Source organism: Triturus cristatus, chromosome 12 (assembly GCF_964204655.1).
Source record: "Triturus cristatus chromosome 12, aTriCri1.1, whole genome shotgun sequence".
In the NCBI taxonomy this organism is placed as follows: Eukaryota; Metazoa; Chordata; class Amphibia; order Caudata; family Salamandridae; genus Triturus; species Triturus cristatus.
Genome location: NC_140595.1, coordinates 777,080,176 through 777,101,733, shown reverse-complemented (window position 1 = coordinate 777,101,733; position 21,558 = coordinate 777,080,176). Strand labels below are relative to the sequence as shown.

Genomic DNA, 21,558 nt, shown 5'->3' with positions numbered 1-21,558 from the left:
GTGGGGTGCCAGCTGAGTCCTGGATCTCATGGATTATTCTGTGGGCTCTGGGGTAAGAGACCAGATTGTGAAGGAGCTTCCCGTTTTTATTTCCCCATCCATAGACACGGGCCACTGAAGAGCGCCACAGCGATTTGGCGGATTCTAGGGAGATGTGTCGGATTTCGTCCCGGAGAGCCATAAGCTGCCTCGAGGAACGGGCATTCGGTGTGGTCGCTGAGTCCCTCTCCAATCTCATAGCCTGCGCCTCGAAGAGAGTTAGGCGGGTGGTCTGATCTGCCCGTTCCGCGTGTACTAGTCCTCTTGCCACCCTGCGGAGGGTTGCTTTGCCAGCCTCCCACACCACGTCCGGGGAGGAGACCGATCCGCAATTGGTTTGGAAGTAATGGTGGAGCTCCAGCCCAGGCGCCTCTTTAAGGCGCTCGTCTTGGAGAAACCATGCGTTCAGTCGCCATACGGGCCAGATGCCCCCCTGGGGCACTCCAATGCATAGGGATAGAGGTGAGTGGTCAGAGAGTCCACAAGGGGGATAATCAAGATAAGGGAAATGAGGAGACAGTAAAGCGCAGGGAGAAGAAATAAGTCTATGCGGGAGGGAGTATGATGGGCCGCGGAGGTGTGGGTAAATTGACGGTCATGGGGGTGCCAGGTCCGCCAAGTGTCACACAGACCGAGGGCTTCTGTCCAGTCTGATAGTTTGGAGGCTTGAGATAAACGCGCTGAGGAGGGGGGCCCAGTCGAGTCAAGCTGCGGTCACAAGACTGCGTTGAAGTCGCCCCCGATGACGGTCCGCCACTGGGGTAGAGCGGAGATGAGCCCCGTGAGGCAGCGTAGGGTAATAGAGAGGGTAGCAGAGGGAACGTAGACAAACAAAGCTAATGACTTGTCCTTCTAGGGTTACGGAGGCAACCACGAATCGTCCCTGGGGATCAGTAGTGATCTGTGTAGGGGTAAAGGGAAGACCCTTGTGTACAAGTATGGCTACACCCCGAGCACCGCGGCTGAAGCCAGAGTGCCACACCCTGTCAAAGCCTTATCAGGTCAGGAAAGGGCATTGATTACCTAGGAGGTGGGTCTCTTGAAGCAAGAGGACGTCAGCCGCATGGCGCTGGGCGCATTTGAGGACCGCGGTGCGTTTTACATGGTCCAGCATACCATTTACGTTCCAAGACAGGACATAGAACGACCCACCGGTGTTAGCCATGGAGCCTACATGTGCGGCAAGAGGGATGGGGTCAGGGAAGGAATAACCCCCTAATGTGCACCAGTTCCGCTTGGCCCAAACGTCAGATCTGCATGTATGCCTGAACTGCCTACCATAACTAGCACTGCTCCCCACCACCAGAATCCTTCTTGCAAGGTAACTCCTTGATCATTATGCTAAACCGACATAGATAGTAATAAGACACAACCAACCAGGAGACCGTCTGTCTGCACCAATGAAAACTAAAACTGACTCACTGTGGGAGATTACACCAATCTAGATCCTTAAATTCTTCCATAAGCTGCTCCCTCTCACAATACCAGATTTCACTTGGGTTCCCCAATGTGTTTTTATTAGTATGGGCATAAAAATGCAGAGCAGGCTGGTAAAATACCTGCCGTTTGGTTTCCCTACACACAGTGAGTAGTTGAACAACTTCTTTATTTCTAAAAATTAAGTTGTAGTACATGCAAAGCGACGAGGGGGAAATTACTTTTGAAGGCCAAAGAGTCAGGTTAACTCATTAGTCTTTATGTGCCTATCAAGGAGCAGTTTTAAAAAATCTGAAAATTCTCAAGGAAGCTTCAAGGAGCTGTGCCCATTACAGGTGGAAAGAATGGAGCATGGAGTAGAGAGAATGTGAGGCAGGGTTGGCTTTAACAGCACAGCACCACCAAGGTTTGACTAAATGGTTGGGGGACAAATCAAAAGTGAGGGCCCTGAATGGAGCATCAATTTGTGAGCATATCCTGGGTTTTGGTGAACCTTATTTAGCTTACGTTGGTCCAGCTTAACATGGTAAATTGCTTCCACATGAACCAAACTATTCAAGAGATGAGAAGTCCCAATATATCACACCACTAATCCAAGTAGCTGAAACCCACTGGTGTCTAGTGGGTTTCAGAGAGCCAAACTTGAGCATTTGACCAGCAAACTTGCAGTGAAAGCCAGAATCCAACTAAAAGTTGTCTGCAGGCGAGACATAACAAGCATTGGCAAAAGTCAATAGGTCTGATATGTGGGACCTACTGGTTGCGCCAATACCTTTTACTTTTAGCCTTTCCGTACAGCACCCTGATGCTGTGCAGTGTGGCTACATAAAGGAAAAAAGGCTACTGTATCATTTTGTGGGTGTGCCTCTACAAAATGACAAAGCCATTTCTTTTCTTTTCATGTTGTGATCCAACTTGGATAGGCACATAAAGTTTGTATTTTTAAGGTGGGTGGGGGAAGCAACACAGGCAGAAGGGCACGGAAGCAACGCAGAGCAAAGTAGGTGGGATAGCAACAGACTGGGGGACAGAAGCAACAAAGAGGGAGCCGGTGGGCGCTGAAGCAAAATGGGATGCTGAAAGAAACAGACGGTTTCTGGTGGGTGGCAAGCACCATAGCGGGCAAGGAGTGGAGCAAATGAGTGAAAGGGAGAGCAACATGGAGGGTGAGGGAGAAAAGCAATTGGGCAAGAGAGAGAAGTGGAACTGACAGGGGGAAGAAGCACATAGAAGAAAAAACATGGGCGGAGTGAGCACAAGCAGGCGAGATACCACAGAGGGCGGTTGGGGGGGGGGGGGGGGAGAGAGAACCACGCACGCAAGCGAGCAGCGTGGAGAGAGGAAGAAAATCACATCAGGGAGACAGCTGGAAAACCTGTATTATGCTTAAACAAAAAAAAATGCACTTGAAAAATTGAGAAATGTAAGGACAGTATTGCGTCCATGCTCCAGGGGAGGGACTAAGACAAGAAGAGGAAGGGAATCTCACACAATCTAATAAATAAGAAGCGAGCAAATCAAGAGTGACAATGAAGACAAACAATGGTAAGCAATGGCTGGGTTCCAAAGTCACTGTCCCATTTCAAAATTATCAATGGAGACAAACTCTGGGCTAAATTGGATCTTTATTTAGACCACTTCATGCGGCCAGAAATCAAAAGCCACAGTAGAGCGCTACAGAAAACTTACCAGTAAGCATGGTGAAACTCGCAGTTTTCCTGCCTGCTCCTCCTATACCTGTGTTCAGCTTTTATCAAGTTGATGCTATGCCCCCTCTGACCGAAAGGGTAGCTTGTGTGTCCCTCTTTTCTTTCTTCTGACTCGGTCCATCGTAACTATACTTTGGAAGAAAAAGTGTTGAATTGACTCAAGAGGACATTTAGTCCCTCTTCTCATAGAAAGTCAACGTGGTAGTACTTAACCTCTATGCTCTGACCACGCTGGCCGTTGAGATCATACTAAATTACATTAGCTAAATTGTTAGGGCTTCTAACTTTGTCCTTGAATTCACTAGTCACCCAACGAATGTACAAAAATAAAGCTTAGAATGATTAAGTCGCTCATTTTCTGTAAAGTACACGATGGATCTTGAATCTTCTGGATGTGATGTCCCTGGAGCCGGACACAATACATTTAGTTGCTTTCTCCGGCTGGCGATATTCTAGGCGTTGGCTGAAAAACACGTAAAAAGTACTGCAGCGGCCACATTCAAATCTAGAATACTAGGCTTGATCTAGGGCTGCATGCAGCGCAATACTGCAAAGGTGATCTCCAAAACTGGAAAAGAAGCCCACGAGGCCTCCTGAGCTGGACCCAGCATCCACAAGCAGCAATACAATTGGACAAAGATGCAGGTTATACACCCCGTAACTAGAAACCGATCCAAATGTGGCTTCTGGAATTGTAGCCAACGCACAAGATGAGAGTTCCAGAGTTAAAAGACCTTCAAAGGTTGTAGGCAGAGCACAACACATGAAATGGCTTTCACGGATTACGTTGTTGTATAGAGCCCGACTCCGAAATAAGCCCCAAAATGATTTTAAGATGAAGGACTCCTGCAAAAGCACAGAAATGCTGTTCACTAAAATCCCAGGCGTACAGGTTACACTGCCTTAGGAGACCACACGAATGTTGGTGACCTCGCTTAGTAGTCGCGGCAAACGCACCGTCTCAAGTGTCATACACAATTAAAAAAAAAATCTAACATTAGTTATGGCTTGACGATATGTCCATAAAAATACTGTTCTGTATTCTTGTCTACGCTACTGCCCGCTCTAAGTGACTGACCGCTGGGCACCTACCGTCATTATACATAGGTTCGCACCGCCTCAAAATTCATAAAGTATTTCTAACATTACTTCTGGCTATTAGATATTTTCATAGAAAACTGGGTGTTATGTGATCCCTTTTACGATGACAAGTAGCGCTCACACCGCCAGGAGAGCGGCCTCTGGGCACGTCCCATAATTATACGTAGGCGCGCTGGATTTCCACCTAGTAACTGAGTTGACGCGTGCGCACTAGAGCCGGGGCGGAGCCGACCGGTCCCCAGACAAGAGGGAAGCATGAATGGGGCGGGGAGAGACCGGGGGCGCGCACGCTGTACGCAACGAGTGCCCGAGGTCTTCGCAGGGCGCATGCGTAGGTGCCGCAGAGCTCCCATCCCCCACCTTGTCCCCGGCTGGCCTCCTCTGAGCGAGCTGCAGAAGCGGTGCCAGGCTTCCTGCAGTGGCAGGAGCCTGCCAGACAGCCGGTCTATGGAGCCCCAGAGCAGGCGGAAGGAAGGTTTAACCGAAAAAAGCACCTTTCCCGTCTCACGCATAGAACTATCCCCACGAACCGAAATACATACACGTTTATATAAAGCACCGCGGTTGCAAAGGTGCATGGCGGGGCGAACCGGAATACACATGAGCCAGGTGTCTCAGGCGCTCGTAGGAGTCCGTGTATCTAAGCCCAGGATATACATTTGAGCCCACAGTTCTCCAGTAGGTGTCTCGAGTCGCAGATTTCGGACAGGGCACATTAACTCACCGAGCGTTAGTGTCGGAGCCCTCTCTCGTTTGGTTGGCTGCGCCCACCCCCTCGCTGTGTGCATAACAACGCCGTATAAATCATAAACTAAGGAAACAGTACATATAAACAAGCAATGACAAAGCCAATAAGTTTGGCCTAGACAAGCGTTTCTTTCTTGCAAACGTGCAAGAAAAAAAATACGGCAAAACTTAACAATATAAAAAAAAATAGTTGCCCACTGGCCCAGACAAATGAACCCTGGAACTAAAGTGCACTTCTTTTCAATCGGTGATCATGTGAATACCGTCACTCAAGGGTGAAACAGCCAAGGGATGAAATGGGTTGTCCCACTGCCACACGCTGTATACGATGGTGGGCGGAAACAAAAGGTGAATGACAGTATACAGACCAATGGATGTAGAGGAGTGATCGAACGCCACCGTATATATAATTCTGTGAATGTATTTGTAACAATTTATTTGGAAAACAACTGAGAAATTAACCAGTGGAGCAGGGACGCTATTAAGCCCTCCTTCAATCTCCGCCAAATTGTTAAACATTGGGTGCAGAGGCAAGGGAAAGCAACCTCTCTCCAGCAGATCCCAGTCAAAAACAGCAGAGCAAAGTTAGTGAAAATTGTTTGCAAGAAGAACCTCCCCCCAGCACAGCTGAAAAGGACAGGAAATGCTGGAGCCTAGGTTGCCCCCTCCAATATGCCAAGGACAAATGGGGGAGGAGGGGGCGAGGTCATCGAATTTGCAACAAGGTGACAAAAAAACTTTTGAAAGCCGGGCAGGGCGAAAACAAGGGTAACGTTTGAGGCCAATTTAACACCACAGATACACAAGGCGTAAGAGGTTGGGGGTGGGCAAGGGTTAAAGCAGGTGATAAGGTAGACGCACTTCCGTGCCCTCTATCACTACAGCACAGAACTACTACTGAAAACACGCGTGAGGCTGAGGGCAGAGCAGCAGCAGTTACAACCAGCTGTAATGGAGGCAGTAAGAAGGTAAGGCCGGAGACATCCATCAACCCCGGGTGCACACACAGCAAGTAATGCCGAGAGAGAACTGGGTAAGGTGGAGACCAAGAGGGTCCCGTGATTCTCTGCGCGCACACACAGGTGGGGCATAACATTGAGAAACACACTTGCTGCCCTGCCCGAGTCAAACAACTCAACCGTGACAACAAAGTGTGGACTAGGGCTACGACCTAGGAACTGAAACAGCGAATATGGAGTCACGAGGGATCCCATAGAAACCTCGGCGAGATTAGAGCAGACGTCCAGAAAGACAATTATGTGAATAAATGTCACCGACCCTAAACACAAAATAACATACTGATACAACAAGTGTATGGCTGGAGACCCGGTGTACAACCCCAACACTTGCAAAACACAGGAGGGGATGGAGACTGCGTAAACCTCCAACCCCTGCACGCAACTCGAATAACGTTGTGAAATCAGGGTAAAGGTGGAGTTCGAAAGTCCAACCCCTCACAACATTTGCAATGTTATTGACAACGCAAGAGTGATTCTGGAGACACTGGGACGGCGGTGGAGAGTAAAGGGACTGTGGCGTTTGTCTGGCCAGGACCTGTCGGCGGGGGGGGGGGGGGGGGGGCTCTGCACCCCCCCCCCCCCGTCTCTATGAACAGCTAAGACACACACCCCGTGGAACTCCTCCAAACTTATAAAAGCATCCAATGGAAACCCCTTGAAGACATTACTTTTAGAGGGGGGCATCTCCGGAGGGGAGTTAGTGCAGCGTCTTCTGTGGAGGGGAACTGCACTAAAATTATCCACACCCCCTCCCGTAGAGGAGCACAAAAGAAGGAAAATGCTCCCTGAGCCATGACCACAGCTGACCCCTTCCCAGCCACAATACTCCATTGTTGCCCCATCGCTCAGCAGCCTGCAAAGTTGAACAATCACCAACACCCTCTGCAAGCACATCCACCCCTTCTTCGCAACTCCGCCCACAGTTACATCTCAACCACAATTTGTTCCCCCAAAACAGCGAACTTCCCACTGAACAATTAAACAACTTACAGTATGCATAAAAACCTTTAAGTCGACTAGTATGTCAAATGCACCGAAACCTATCCACCCCAACACACACTTCTGAGGCGAAACATCTTGATTAATGACCAAAACAACCCCTCACAAATCAGAAAATGACCCCCACCCTGGAGCAAGCCATGCAGAAACGCACTAAAGAAATAGAAAGCAGACACCCCAACACCAGGCATCAAACAGTTAATAAAAACTTAATATTATTCACTGATTTCCCCCCAAGTTCCCCCACGGGACGGGCTCTTTAAAACCTTAAATCACAAGAAACATGGCCAGTGTCCCAGCTAAAAAGCAGAGGCACGGGAGAAAAGCAAAAACAGGCCACATTCTCCTTTTCAGCCCTTGTACACACACAAACGCACACACACTTCCCAAGAAAATTCCTTTTAAACGAGACACCAGCTGACTTCGCCGTCTTGATCACGCTCGTATGCACTGGGCAGAAAAGAAACCCAACACGTATCAACGAACATGCAATAAAAAGACCCGCTAAACATGCACACTTTGCAAGCAATGATAAATAAAGGAGCAGAGGACAGAACAGATTATAACCGTACAACAACTTAAACAAACGCCAGGAACGGGCTGTTTCGTGAGCAGCACCCACTTCAAGCTAACAAAAAAAAACACACCCAGGGAAAAACACTCAGAGAATTAAATAAACAAACATAACATTTTACCTGCGATGGCTGCGATTGTGCTTGCTATTTTTCCCACTGTTGTTTTTTTTTTTTTGCTACGTTTCAGGCTCTTTTTTGGGGTGATCTTTTTGTTTGCTTCTCCCGTTTTTTTTTTTTTTTTTTCCTGTCTGCTTGTTTGTGTGTCTTCGCTTTGTCTGGTTATATCCTGTTCTGTTGTCCTTCTGGCACTGCAGGGGAATAATGGCAGCTCTCACTCCTTTCTCCAAACTAGGAGGGTTCAAGAAAAGAATGCACAAAAATTGAAATAAAAAAGGCAGCAGCGGGTTTGGGCAGCAGCAGCGGGGCTGTGTTAGTTATCTAATTCCAGGCACAGCAGCCCCACTCTGTCTCTCCCCGTCTCTCTCTCGCACCCTCTTTTTTCTGGCTTTTTTTTTTAGTCTGTAGTCAAACAAAGAAGGGAAGGTTTAGCTGCTGCCCAGCCCCCTCTTCTCTAGCTCAGAGAGACCCTCCTCCTCCGCTCCCCACCCCCTCTCTGACCAGGCCCCGTCCCTCCTCCTCGTCTCTTTTTCGCTCCCTCACCAACTCCCTCCTCCTCACACATTTTTGCACCTCCTCCTCCCCATCTCTCCCTCCCTCCCAGTCACATAGAATTTATCCTTGGGACTGGCAGGAGCGACGAGGTCTCTGGGTCCTAGCGCGCTCTCGATTTTCTCCTCCAAGATGTCTCCTTTTCAGTTTCTACGTTGCGTCTCTCGCACGCAGCTATGTCCATTTTTCAATGCATCTTACGCCACTTGATTGTCTTACTCATTTTGTTTTTCCCAGAAGTTGCATCGCCTGTCTCTTTTCGGTCTGTGCCCTTTTCTGTTTCTTCATTTCGCCCTCAGCTGTCTTGTTTTTTTACTCTATTGTTCCGTGTCTTTTTCTTCCCAGCTTCACCCTTTGATTACTTTTTACATTCCTTTCATTTTCTCGTCCTGCCCTTTTTTTCCTATAGATTCTTTATTTTTGTCAAACTTTTTAATCCTCCAGAGGGTCTAAATTCCACATTTTCCTAGCACCTGCCTCTTGTGGTCTTGTTTCTCACGCTACACAGGACAATTTCCGTACCCTGGGATATCATTGGCACTAATTTCCCTACCTCGGTCATGAAGCCGCGTCCTGTGGCATGGTCGGATCATTTTCCTATCTTTTTTTCCTGGCCTTTACAAGACTTTTGGAAACCGGCTAATAGTAAACGCCCGCCCCTCTCAAAGAAGGTGGTTTCTACTCAGCTCAGCCTCGCACTTGATGCCTCTCGGTCCACCTTTGGCACAGATATGGATGTCAATGTCACTCAATTCGATGAGTGGATCTCAGGTGCTGTGGTGTCGGCAGCTGGGCCGGTTAAGCTGAGAAGAGAGGCTCCTTCTAAGCCATGGTTTACTCCCTTGTTGAGGAGTCTTAAGCACACCTGCAAAGTGGCAGAGAGGTCTTGGCGTATCGGTGGATACCTATACCTAGATAAAGTGCTTCTCAGATCTAAAAAACTCTGTTACAGAGCGATTAGGGAGGCCAAGGGCTTGTACTATGCCGCACGTATTGAACGGGCAAATAACTCTAAAGCGATCTTTTCTATAGTGCAGAGTTTCCTAGCTCCTAGTGCCCAGGTAGCTGTGGCCCCTGTCTCGGATACCTGGTGTAACACTCTGGCATCTTTTTTCAAGGACAAAATTATTAGCATTCAGGAGACATTTCGATCTTCAAGGAAGTCGGCTAGTCCTGAGCTAGTCCCCATCCTGCTTAGGGCTCTTCCGATCAGTAGCTTTTCAGAGTTCTGTCCGATTGATTTGTCCAGCTCCCTCAAAATTCTTAAAGCCCTTAAGTCGGGCTCGCCGAATGATCCGTGCGCGGCCAGATTACTCTCGGATGTGGCAGATACTGCCAACACTGAGGTTAATTTCTTGGTCAACCAATCACTTAGGGAAGCACATGTACCCAGGGCATGGAAACATGCCTTAATTCTGCCACTTCTTAGAAAGCCATCCCTTGATCCGCTGCTCCCAGAAAACTATCGACCTATCTCGCTTTTGCCCAGTTTGGCTAAAGTTTGTGAGAAGGCGGTCACGTTCCAACTGACCAATTTTGTCGAGGGGGCTGGTGTTCTTCATCCGGCGCAGTCTGGCTTCCGTGCCTCCTACAGTACCGAATCCGCTCTGTTGGAGGTTTCAGAATCCATTCGAGAGTGTTTGGACGCCGGCGGGAGAGCAGCATTAATACTGCTTGATCTCTCGGCGGCGTTCGACGCGGTGCCTCATGCCATGCTCCTCGATCGCCTCTCTGACATCGGAATATCTGGGAATGCTCTGCTCTGGATCAGCTCTTTTTTGGAGGGCAGGATGCAGCAGGTTTGGATTCCCCCTTGTGCCCCTGTCCCTTTGAGGGTTACCACAGGGGTGCCGCAGGGGTCATCACTTAGCCCTCTGCTTTTCAACATCTATATGACTCCGCTCGTCTTTCTGGCGGAGTCTCTGGGGGCTAAAGTGATGGCCTACGTGGATGATACCCAATTGTTGTTCACTTGGAATAAGGCGGACGACTCGGTGGTTAGACCTCATCAATGCCTATCTTCTGTCTTCCAGTGGCTGGCCAATGCACAGTTGAAATGTAACGAGGCAAAGTCTGAAGTCCTGCTTTTCGGCTCTTTTTCCTCTGAATTTAGAGCAAGACTCTGGCCTTCCGGCTTTCCTTGTCCTCCGGCGATCAATGGAGCGGTTAAAAATCTTGGCGTCTGGTTCGACGAAAACCTGAACTTTGCCTCGCATATAAAAAAACTTGCTGGCACTTGCTTTGGGCTCTTGAGGAGTCTTAAGAAGTTTCTACCCTTGCTCCCAGTTAGGGACAGAGAGACGGTGGTGCGTGCTTTGCTTCTCTCCCGCCTCGATTATGCCAATGCCCTCTTGGTAGGTTGCCCGGGCTACCTTGTAACGAAACTGCAGGTGGTCCAAAATTTGGCAGCCAGACTCCTGGGCGGTCTGTCCCCTGGCAAAGTGCTCGGGCTCAATTTCGGACACTTCATTGGCTCCCCGTGGAATCTCGCCTCAAATTCAAAATGCTTTCCATTGTTCAACAGGCCCTCTATGGTTTGGGCCCCAAGTATCTGCAGGACAGATTCTCCTTTTATATCCCTAGGAGACAGCTGAGGTCATCCTCTTTGTTGCTTATGGAGACCTCTAAATTTAAGCGGGTTCGTATGGGGGGCAATTCGTTTGCCCGCAGAGCCTGCCTCGCTTGGCACTCTCTTCCCTTGTCTTTGAGGGCTATTTGTGATCCGCACTTGTTTCGAAAATCCCTGAAGACATTGCTATTTTGATGGATATCTGTAGTTTGGCCGCCTTGTTTGTTGTTAGCGCCGGGACACTTCCGAGTAGCTGTGCGCTCAATAAATTAAAATAACATAACATAACATATTACACAGGAGGTTCTCCCTATGTCTGCATGTAACACGAGAGGCTCTTCCGTTCACCTCTCTCAGGCTGTTCTCTATATGTCCGAATGTAACACGAGGGGCTCTCGGCGCTGAGGCTGTTACACAGGAGGTTCTCCCTGTGTCTGCATGTAACACAAGAGGCTCTACCGTTCTCCCCTGCGCTGAGGCTGTTACACAGGAGGTTCTCCCTATGTCTGCATGTAACACGAGAGGCTCTTCCGTTCTCCTCTCCGCTGAGGCTGTTACACAGGAGGTTCTCCCCATGTCTGAATGTAACACGAGAGGCTCTTCGGTTCTCTACGCTCAGGCTGTTCTCTATATGTCCGAATGTAACACGAGGGGCTCTCGACGCTGAGGCTGTTACACAGGAGGTTCTACCGATGTCTGCATGTAATACGAGAGGCTCTTCCGTTCTCTCCGCTGAGGCTGTTACACAGGAGGTTCTCCCAATTTCAGCATGTAACACGAGAGTCTCTTCCGTTCTCCTATCTCTGGCTATCTATGTCTGAATGTAACACAAGGGGCTCTCGGCGCTGAGACTGTTACACAGGAGGTTCTCTATATGTCTGCATGTAACACGAGAGGCTCTTCCGTTCTCCTCTCCGCTGAGGCTGTTACACAGGAGGTTCTCCCCATGTCTGAATGTAACACGAGAGGCTCTTCGGTTCTCTACGCTCAGGCTGTTACACAGGAGGTTCTCCGTATGTCTGCATGTAACACGAGAGGCTCTTCTGTTCTCTAAGCTCAAGGCTGTTACAAAGGAGGTTCCAGCTATGTCTGCATGTAACACAAGAGGCTCTTCCGTTCTCTCCGCTGAGGCTGTTACACAGGAGGTTCTCCCTATGTCTGCATGTAACACAAGAGGCTCTTCCGTTCTCCTCTCCGCTGAGGCTGTTACACAGGAGGTTCTACCGATGTCTGCATGTAATACGAGAGGCTCTTCCGTTCTCTCCGCTGAGGCTGTTACACAGGAGGTTCTCCCAATTTCAGCATGTAACACGAGAGTCTCTTCCGTTCTCCTATCTCTGGCTATCTATGTCTGAATGTAACACGAGGGGCTCTCGGCGCTGAGGCTGTTACACAGGAGGTTCTACCGATGTCTGCATGTAACACAAGAGGCTCTTCCGTTCTCCTCTCCGCTGAGGCTGTTACACAGGAGGTTCTACCGATGTCTGCATGTAATACGAGAGGCTCTTCCGTTCTCTCCGCTGAGGCTGTTACACAGGAGGTTCTCCCAATTTCAGCATGTAACACGAGAGTCTCTTCCGTTCTCCTATCTCTGGCTATCTATGTCTGAATGTAACACAAGGGGCTCTCGGCGCTGAGGCTGTTACACAGGAGGTTCTCCATATGTCTGCATGTAACACGAGAGACTCTTCCGTTCTCCTCTCCGCTGAGGCTGTTACACAGGATGTTCTCCGTATGTCTGCATGTAACACGAGAGGCTCTTCTGTTCTCTAAGCTCAAGGCTGTTACAAAGAAGGTTCCAGCTATGTCTGCATGTAACACAAGAGGCTCTTCCGTTCTCTCCGCTGAGGCTGTTACACAGGAGGTTCTCCCTATGTCTGCATGTAACACAAGAGGCTCTTCCGTTCTCCTCTCCGCTGAGGCTGTTACACAGGAGGTTCTACCGATGTCTGCATGTAATACGAGAGGCTCTTCCGTTCTCTCCGCTGAGGCTGTTACACAGGAGGTTCTCCCAATTTCAGCATGTAACACGAGAGTCACTTCCGTTCTCCTATCTCTGGCTATCTATGTCTGAATGTAACACGAGGGGCTCTCGACGCTGAGGCTGTTACACAGGAGGTTCTACCGATGTCTGCATGTAATACGAGAGGCTCTTCCCTTCTCTCCGCTGAGGCTGTTACACAGGAGGTTCTCCCAATTTCAGCATGTAACACAAGAGTCTCTTCCGTTCTCCTATCTCTGGCTATCTATGTCTGAATGTAACACGAGGGGCTCTCGGCGCTGAGGCTGTTACACAGGAGGTTCTCCATATGTCTGCATGTAACACGAGAGACTCTTCCGTTCTCCTCTCCGCTGAGGCTGTTACACAGGAGGTTCTCCGTATGTCTGCATGTAACACGAGAGGCTCTTCTGTTCTCTAAGCTCAAGGCTGTTACAAAGGAGGTTCCAGCTATGTCTGCATGTAACACAAGAGGCTCTTCCGTTCTCTCCGCTGAGGCTGTTACACAGGAGGTTCTCCCTATGTCTGCATGTAATACGAGAGACTCTTCCGTTCTCCTCTCCGCTCAGGCTGTTACACAGGAGGTTCTCCCTATGTCTGCATATAACACAAGAGGCTCTCTGTTCTCTAAGCTCAAGGCTGTTACAAAGGAGGTTCCAGCTATGTCTGCATGTAACACAAGAGGCTCTTTCGTTCTCTACGCTCAAGGGTGTTACAAAGGGGGTTCCAGCTATGTCTGCATGTAACACAAGAGGCTCTTCCGTTCTCCTCTCCGCTGAGGAAGTTACACAGGAGGTTCTCCCAATTTCAGCATGTAACACAAGAGTCTCTTCCGTTCTCCTCTCTCTGGCTATCTATGTCTGAATGTAACACGAGGGGCTCTCGGCGCTGAGACTGTTACACAGGATGTTCTCCACATTTCTGAATGTGACACGAGAGGCTTTTCTGTTCTCAGGCTGTTACACAGGAGATTCTTCTCCCTCAGGCTGTTCTCTATCTCTGAATGTTTAGTGCTTCGGAAATCTCAGGATTGGCGACTGCCTCTTCCACACGCCATTGGCTTGCTTGAGGCCTTGGGGCTCTATGGCCAAAGCCAGACATGGTGCAGTTGCAACCACCAAAGCACAGATGTGCTTGTTCTTTAGGGGGGTGCTAGCGGACAGTATTTCCAGCAGCTTGCCTGGACTGCTTGGTACCAGCTGGTAGAATGTAGGCACTTGAGGCTTACGGTATGTTATATTGATTTATATAGTGCATTAATCACCTGAGAGGGTATCTAGGTGCTTGGGCAGGTGTGTAGGTTTGTGGCCCCCAAGGTGCTCAAATGAAGAGCCGAATCTTCAGCTTTTTGCATAACTCAAAATGAGGAGGAGGCTCTGATGTGTTGAAGGAGGTCATTACATGTCTTGGGTGCGATTTAGGAGAATGAGCCACCTCCAGTCTTGCTTTTGCAGATCCTGAGAATTTGCGCACGTCAGAGTAAAGCAGAGCACAAGTGTCTGGTGGGTTTTTGAAAGCGTATGCAGCTGTTCAGGCATTCTGGTCCTGTGTTGTGTAGGGCTTTGTAGGTGTGTGTAAGAAGTTTGAATTGGCTGGATTTATGAAAGGGGAGCCAGTGAAGCTTCCTGTGGTGCGGTGTGCTGTGGGTGCAGCATGAGAGGTCGATTCTAAGCCTTGCATCAGTGTTCTGGAGTCTGTGTAGGATTTGTTTGGAGATGCAGACGTTAAAAGTGTTGCCGTAGTCCAACCTGATGGTGTTAGTGCTTTCGTTACAGTCAGTCTGGTGTTCTGAGGCCGTTTCCTAGTCTGAGTCTGGATTTCTGAGTAGTCTCTCTTTAGGGAGGGGACCAGAGAACAATCGTCCACCCCAGAAGGACCAGCAGTTGTGATTGGAATAGAGACAACAGGCAATACCTGGATTGAAACAGCGTTTGTGGTAAGTTGCTGATGCCAAAGGCTGATTTTCAGGTCCTGAAAACTGCACGGGTGATTGCAGACGGAACTGGTGTCTCCTGGTGTTTTCCCACGTCTTAAGCTTTCTGTGTTTCAGAGCGAATTTAAATTGTCTGAGCACAAAGGGAGACCCGCCTCCTGTATTTCTTCCCACAGTGAAGCTCACCTCTGGCCGCCTGGGTAAATTCTCATTCTCAACAACCACCAGTTAAGTGGAAAAAGCAGGTTCAACTGTGGAGGGATGCGGAGGAGTTTGGAGACTAGAACTGTGACAGAGACCGCCTCCAACGTGCAAATCATAGGTGCTAATCTCTGGAGTCTGTGGAGCAATAAGAGACTATGGTTATGGGCACAAGCCCAAAAAGAGGGGTGGATTCATCATCACGCACAATGATGGCCTGTAGTTGCACCAGAGGGTCAAACTTGTCTATGGCCTTCATGCCCAGATGTAGAGCTGGCCTCTAAAATGCCGCATAGTCTCTGAAGCAGAAGGTTTATATTCTGGTCCTTCACGCTGTGACACTACAATCAGACTGGAGTGAGTTGGCAGGTGCCAAGGGTTGATGATCTTACAGATTGCGTTTTCACCTTCTCCGAAATTACTCGCACTACTGTAGTTCCACAGATGGCAGTCATGTTTCACGACACTTGTACCCATATGCTTCTGATTGATGATTCTACCTGCAGATTCTTCAACTTCTAAATATCCCAAGCACAGACTGGTTACTCTAACGTTCTCAATAGCTCTTTCAACGCTGGCACAGGGCATTGGCTCAATGCTGGTGCTGGAAACTATGGCCTTGACACATCACCGCAGCCATAATGAGTGTGCTCCAGCTTTCGACACGGATTCAGAGCTCATGCTGAAAGAACATTCTTCTCAGATATATCTTTATTTCAATAGTTTCTTAGGTACAGTGACAGAACGTTACTCCCAAGAGATCAGTTTTAATCCCTGCAGATTGTGAGGGACAAATGCCAATAACTGATCCCCCCCATGACGTGTGTTTATGGTGTCTGGGTAGTGAGCACAACACCAAGTCGTGCGAGTCATGCCTAAGCATGCACTCCAAGGCCATCAAAGAGCGAGAGGCTAGGCTCTTTATGGCCAGAGCATATGACGACCGTCGAGCCAGTCAAAAATCGAGATCTCAGTCAGCATCACGGTCATTGAGGGGGGAAAGCGGCGAAAACATAAAAATAAAATACATGCCTAATGTTCAAAGCAGCAATCTTCTAGGACAAGTCTACTAGGCAATCCTCAACCCAACAGGCTGGTCATGGGAGCCTGAATTAGTCATTATCCTGTCTGAGGAACCAGCGCCAGAGTCTCCAACAGACTCAGCACCAGCTACCATGCCTTCAATGCTACAAACATCTGAGGCCCGAGGCCTACCTGGAACTCCGACTCTGGAAGCGGACCCCAGGTTATACCTTAATGCAATGTTTGATGTTTTCTGGAGGGCCATGGTCCCTCCGGCGGGCCTTTGGCCCCCTTAGGACCTCAAGGGCTCCCTTACGGTCCCCGGCCGGTGGAGCTTCCCTCAGGGCCATTTGTCCCTTCTGACTGCTACGGACAATGCCATCAGGGAGGGCTATGGCTTCCCCCCCCCCCATGATGCCTGCGCCGATTTCTGCACATGGTCCTTCAGTGTCGACACTTCAGACAACGATCCTGCCTACATTTCAGGGAAGCACAGAGGCTGGTCGCAGAGCAGCGCTTTATAGAAATGATCCAGAATATTTTTGGCAGCCACTTAGTCCCTTTAGACGACCTGCAGCTGGACTCTAATGGCAGTGGTGTTGTGTGCAATACATCTCTTAAGATCCAGACTTTAAAGAAATAAGGGATGCCAATGACAACAACACTTCTCCAGTGTTGGAGACTGTTGACCCCTCTGGTCTTCCTCCACCAGAATTCATTTCCTACAACTCCGTCATAACAAAGTCTGCAGAAGTTTTGGAACTGCCTCTACCTTCAGTAGAGATGAAAGCTTACACACTCCCTGAAGTCTTCCAATCAGCTATTCAAACTTCTGACCACTTTCTACACTTCAGTTATGCCTTACTGGACCAAGTATTGGATGCCTGGGAGAAGCCACCTCCTTCCCTTGCAGTGAACAAACTCGTGGTTAGGTGCTATAGACCTGCTCCTGGTGATCCATTCTATCAAGGCCATCCCACCAGGAACTCCGTTAGTCCAGGCCTCACGACATTTCCAGACTATCTCCTGGGGAATTTCAGTCTAACTCGCAAACAGGAAATCAAAAGCCTTTGGGGGAAAAAATATTTTCTGCTAGCAGTCTGGCCTTAATCTTTAAGCGATTACGATTACGCTTTTGGGTCGATTAACAGATAAAATATGGGACATGGTCTAGTTAATAATCTGTAATTTGCCTAATCATCTGTAGAAACATTTTTCAGATCCAGTGAAACTGCAATATAACAAACATTCATCAGAATTATACAGTTTACATGGATGTCAACAAACCACTTCACTAACCTATATCGCTAGCTTAATAAAATATGTGCGCCATGAGGAAAATATTTAAGTCTTTCAAAGTGATGAGGATCCTTCCCAGTTGCTCAGGTAGATAAACAATAGTTGCAAAGTAAATACAGGTTTATAATTTTAAGGATAGCTCTTAAAAAGTACTTTAAAGGTAGTTTCTTTCCACAAACTTGACTTGTTTCTTAAGAATACTCGTCTATTCAGTTGTGTAATTAAATGCATATTTTGTATAGTCACCCCCAAGTTTTTGAACTGATGCAGTTGGTTTTCCAACAGAGTGTACTGAGGCCAGCTAACCAGACCTCAGTGTCGGTGCCCAGACTCTAAGACGTGCATATTGCATTGACTTATGCCCAATTGGCATAAGGTATTAGTCCCTAGTATATGGTACCAGGTGCTGCAAGTCAGAGGGCCACTCTAAGGACTGCAGCAGTGGTTGTTCCAGCCTGGGTGTGACACAGGTAAAATGAGTCTTCTAGTTTGCAATGGTGGACTGGAAGAGCAGTTTTACACTGCTAGCCCAATGTTGTCATTTAAAGCAATTGCAAAGTGAACCCCCCCTGCAATATGTGTAGGTCACAACTATGGCAGGCCTACCGAGCCCTATGGCAGGGTGCAGCATATTTTGCCAGCAGAACATGTATTTTACATGTTCTGACAGTAAAAACGCAAAACTGTCATTTTCACTGTGGGAAAGACTTGGTTGCCCAATTGGCGAGTACAGAGTTACATGCCGATCCCTCAGCTGTGCTAGCTCAGGAACGGTGCGACCTAAATTGGTACACCAAGTTATCAAACAATTTGTTACAATAAGTCAGACATGATTCTGAAGTCAGGATTAATGTAATCTGTTGCAGTGTGCAACTTTAATAAAGTTGCCACTTTGTTGCCTTTAGTCTTTTGTGCCCTTAGGTTGCACATGGGGATTTGTCTCCAAGTCAGATTTCTGCCCTCCCGGGGAGAAGTGCAAACAACTCCCAGGAAAGGTTACAATAGAAGCCTGCACAGGAGAAAGGTGTTACCTCCTTTCTGCAGGAAGCCACATAAGAGTGAGCCCAAAACGCAAGTTTCAAAGGAGAAGCTGCATTCAAAGGGCAAATCGGAAATACTTGAAAGGGGCTGCTCTAATGTCTAGGTAGACAGGCTGACATTAGGGACAGGGAAGGGAAAGCCTGTTGCCAAACTTATTTTCCAGGGGCGTGTAGCCCCCTTCATAGCCACAGCTCTGAGTTGGGGTAGGGAGCTCTGGACGTGAGAAGCGTTAAGCCAGGTTTGAAGTGGGTAGAATGATGCATCTTTAAGTAGCCAAATGCCACACTTCGTAGGAAGTGGTCATCGGAGGAAGGGTACCTGCTAGCCCATTAGCCATCAACCGCATCCTACCCCGAGGGCATTTTCTGAGCATAAAATGGCACCTCTGGACACACAACTCAGATCTCGGCTGTACTTGAAGGACAGAAAAAAGACTACCCTGCTGCACTAAGTTCCTGGCGAAGAGAGGCTGATGCGAACTGCACCTGCTGCACCTGGTGGCTAGCAAAGGAGAAAGGAATGTGCCTACTGTGTCCGGCTCGTTTAGAAGTCGTCTCTGGAGCCCAGCCGAAGCAGGAGACTCCAAGGGTCAGTTGGCTGACCTACTGTTTGCAGCACAGGGCCAGAACAGCTCAAGAAGTCTGCTAGGGCAACTTGGTAGTCCAAATCTTCAAGCCACTGTTTCTCATCACCATGCACACCAGACCAGTGCCCAATCGTCAAAGTTGCACCAGAGCCTGCTGGAAACGGGAGAACAGTTGGATTGCAGCTTAGTTGCCCAGAAGGTAAGTTACTGCTCCAAGAAATATTCCCCTGTGGCCGCAATACTGAGTGACTAGTAGCCCAGTGGCGGCTGGACTTTTGCCAGGACGGAGAGAACTTCAAGGGATGTCGACCCCCATGGCTAGGGCTGCCTCACCTCCGCTGTGGACCATGGGGTAGCCACAAGAAGACCTCGGTCGACCACATGGCAGCCACAGCATCATTGAGCATCTTCAGCATCCGGTATCACTTGCATCAGGAGAACTTCCATAGTAACTTGTAGCAAAGGGATAAAAGTGCCTGGAACATACTGAAGACTGCTTCTTACTCCCAGCTATTTCTGAGGTCCTTGCTGGTTAGCTGGACTGTCTCACACAAGAGAGCTAGCAGTCTTCCCACTGTACTCCACAATGAAACTCAAAACCACAAAAAATACAGCAGGCTGTATATCCCTGTACTCATTCTGGAATAACAAGACTATATCTAATAGAACAAGAAGCAAAAATAAGATTTGGATGGAAAGGCCTCACCCACACTTAGTGACATGCTTCATCATCGGTCAGTCCACTATGGCGACCTCTGCTCCCGCCCTAAATGAGACCGACATTAGGGATACATCAGCGCGCAGATATCGCACACCAAGCGAACGCTGCTGCCCAGCTCTGAAGTTGCACACATAACATTTGGCTGGGAACACAGACGAGAAGGCATAACCGCCTCGCCACACTTGGCCCTTCTCCCCCCAGCACAGCAGAACACCAAGGAACTACGTGTGGGCGCCGCAACATTGGATCTACGTCCTGACTGGGGGCCCCTCCCCCCCCCCCTCCCGTCCACTGCTTCCTACACACAGTGCACAGGCCTGCTGTGCCCCACTGGACAGTTGCCACCCCCCCCGCTACAGCACACGATGATCTCCCCCCCCTCCCCTCTCCTTGACCCCACTTGAAGTTACAACCCTAACCCCTACTCTCCCTATCGCCGCACAAGCGTAGGGAACAGTTTGTTTACTGGCCATGTTCCCTGACCAGATTCCTATCTTGTCGCGGAAAACAGAGGATGGGCGCGTCGTCCGGTATCCCCGGAGCGCTACCCTAGCAAGCACACACCGCTCTCTGGCAGCAGAGATGCGATGACATACGCACCCCACCAAGGATGGGTACGTGCAGAGCTCTCAGTGAGATCCTGACAAGGGCACTTTGAGTAGAATACTGGACATAACCCCGATAACCGGCGGCCTCAGGGGCGCAGCGCTAGGGGGACAGATGCGCACCATACACCCCGCACATGGACCCTAACTACGACACTGTAGGCTAGACTCGCCGAACTTAAGCGTCAACTTTCATGCCTCAGTGAGCTATACCGCAACACTACTGCTATGCTCCGGCCAGCGTTGCAAACACGACGCTGACACTGTACAGCCCGGGAACCCCCAAGTTTAAGATTAACCACGACAATTAGGGCAATTCTCAATCAGGGCCTGGGGGACGACCGCAACAGCCGCAATGCAGGCTGGAGCACTGCGTCACCACTGTTACCGATACTAAGAATAAGGAAAAAGCAAAAAACAGAAAACCATAGACCTGTAATTTATCAAGATACTTGCCTAAAGACTGTACCAATACCACCATGTACAACGCCGCCGGACCCCCGGGTTACCGGCTGAATGGCTGTGTCATAATGTCTGGAAGCATATGCCTAATGTCTCCTTGATTGGCCAACATGGGTGGCGAATGTATACTGTAAGATGAAACAGCTGTGCAAAATAAAGGTCTTTAAAAAAAAAAAAAAATCGGTCAGTCCATCTCACCATGTTACGAGGATACCAACATGGTGGTCTGAAACATGTTGAGACGAAGATCAGAATAAATGTTTTCTGGTCACATAAGGGGCTCAGAGTTTTATGTAAAATGAACTCTGCATAAACCCATGGATTCCATTTATTTTGGATACACAGGGCTGGATTAAAAACAAACAAGGGGATGTTACAGGCAACCTGTCTTAAACATCCTCTCTACTTTTCAATCGCCAATTTGTTTCAGCCTTCATAAGATCCCTCAGAAAGAGGGTCTAGGGCCTTCATCAGGGCAGTCAAAGATACCCCCTACTGTCAGTACTAATTTGTACATGCAGGTAAGATTAAGTCTTATCTGCCCGTCCTGCGTTTTTTTACTTGTAGGAAAACATATCAAATTAAACTTTAAAACCCTAAACGTCTGTCCTTTTAATTGGTAACCACTGTTTTGCATTTTACTTTCTTGTTCCTTGCACAAATTGGTCTGTTGACACGTGAAAAACACACTGGCGAGCATGCACAGCTAGTGCCCCTACTTTCCCTAATACTGTCGGGTTCTAACGCTAGCAGTCACAACAGGGAGGAACCACTCCTGTAGTCACACACTTGTGTGAAACAAAGCGGGGTAGAATGTAAGACAT

General features: G+C 48.7%; 1 protein-coding gene across 3 annotated transcripts in view; it reads right to left on the bottom strand.

The window, feature by feature from the left end:
• Positions 1–21,558, bottom strand: part of KDM6B (lysine demethylase 6B) — a 950,060-nt gene that overhangs the window by 564,901 nt on the left and 363,601 nt on the right. For 2 of the 3 annotated variants that reach the window (XM_085639042.1, XM_085639045.1), the window contains exon 1: positions 7,747–8,147. The exons of the other annotated variant lie outside the window; for it this stretch is intronic. The gene's annotated coding sequence lies outside the window, so the exon portion shown is untranslated. Of the gene's footprint in view, positions 1–7,746; positions 8,148–21,558 lie in introns of those variants that run through there. 3 annotated transcript variants of the gene reach the window in all.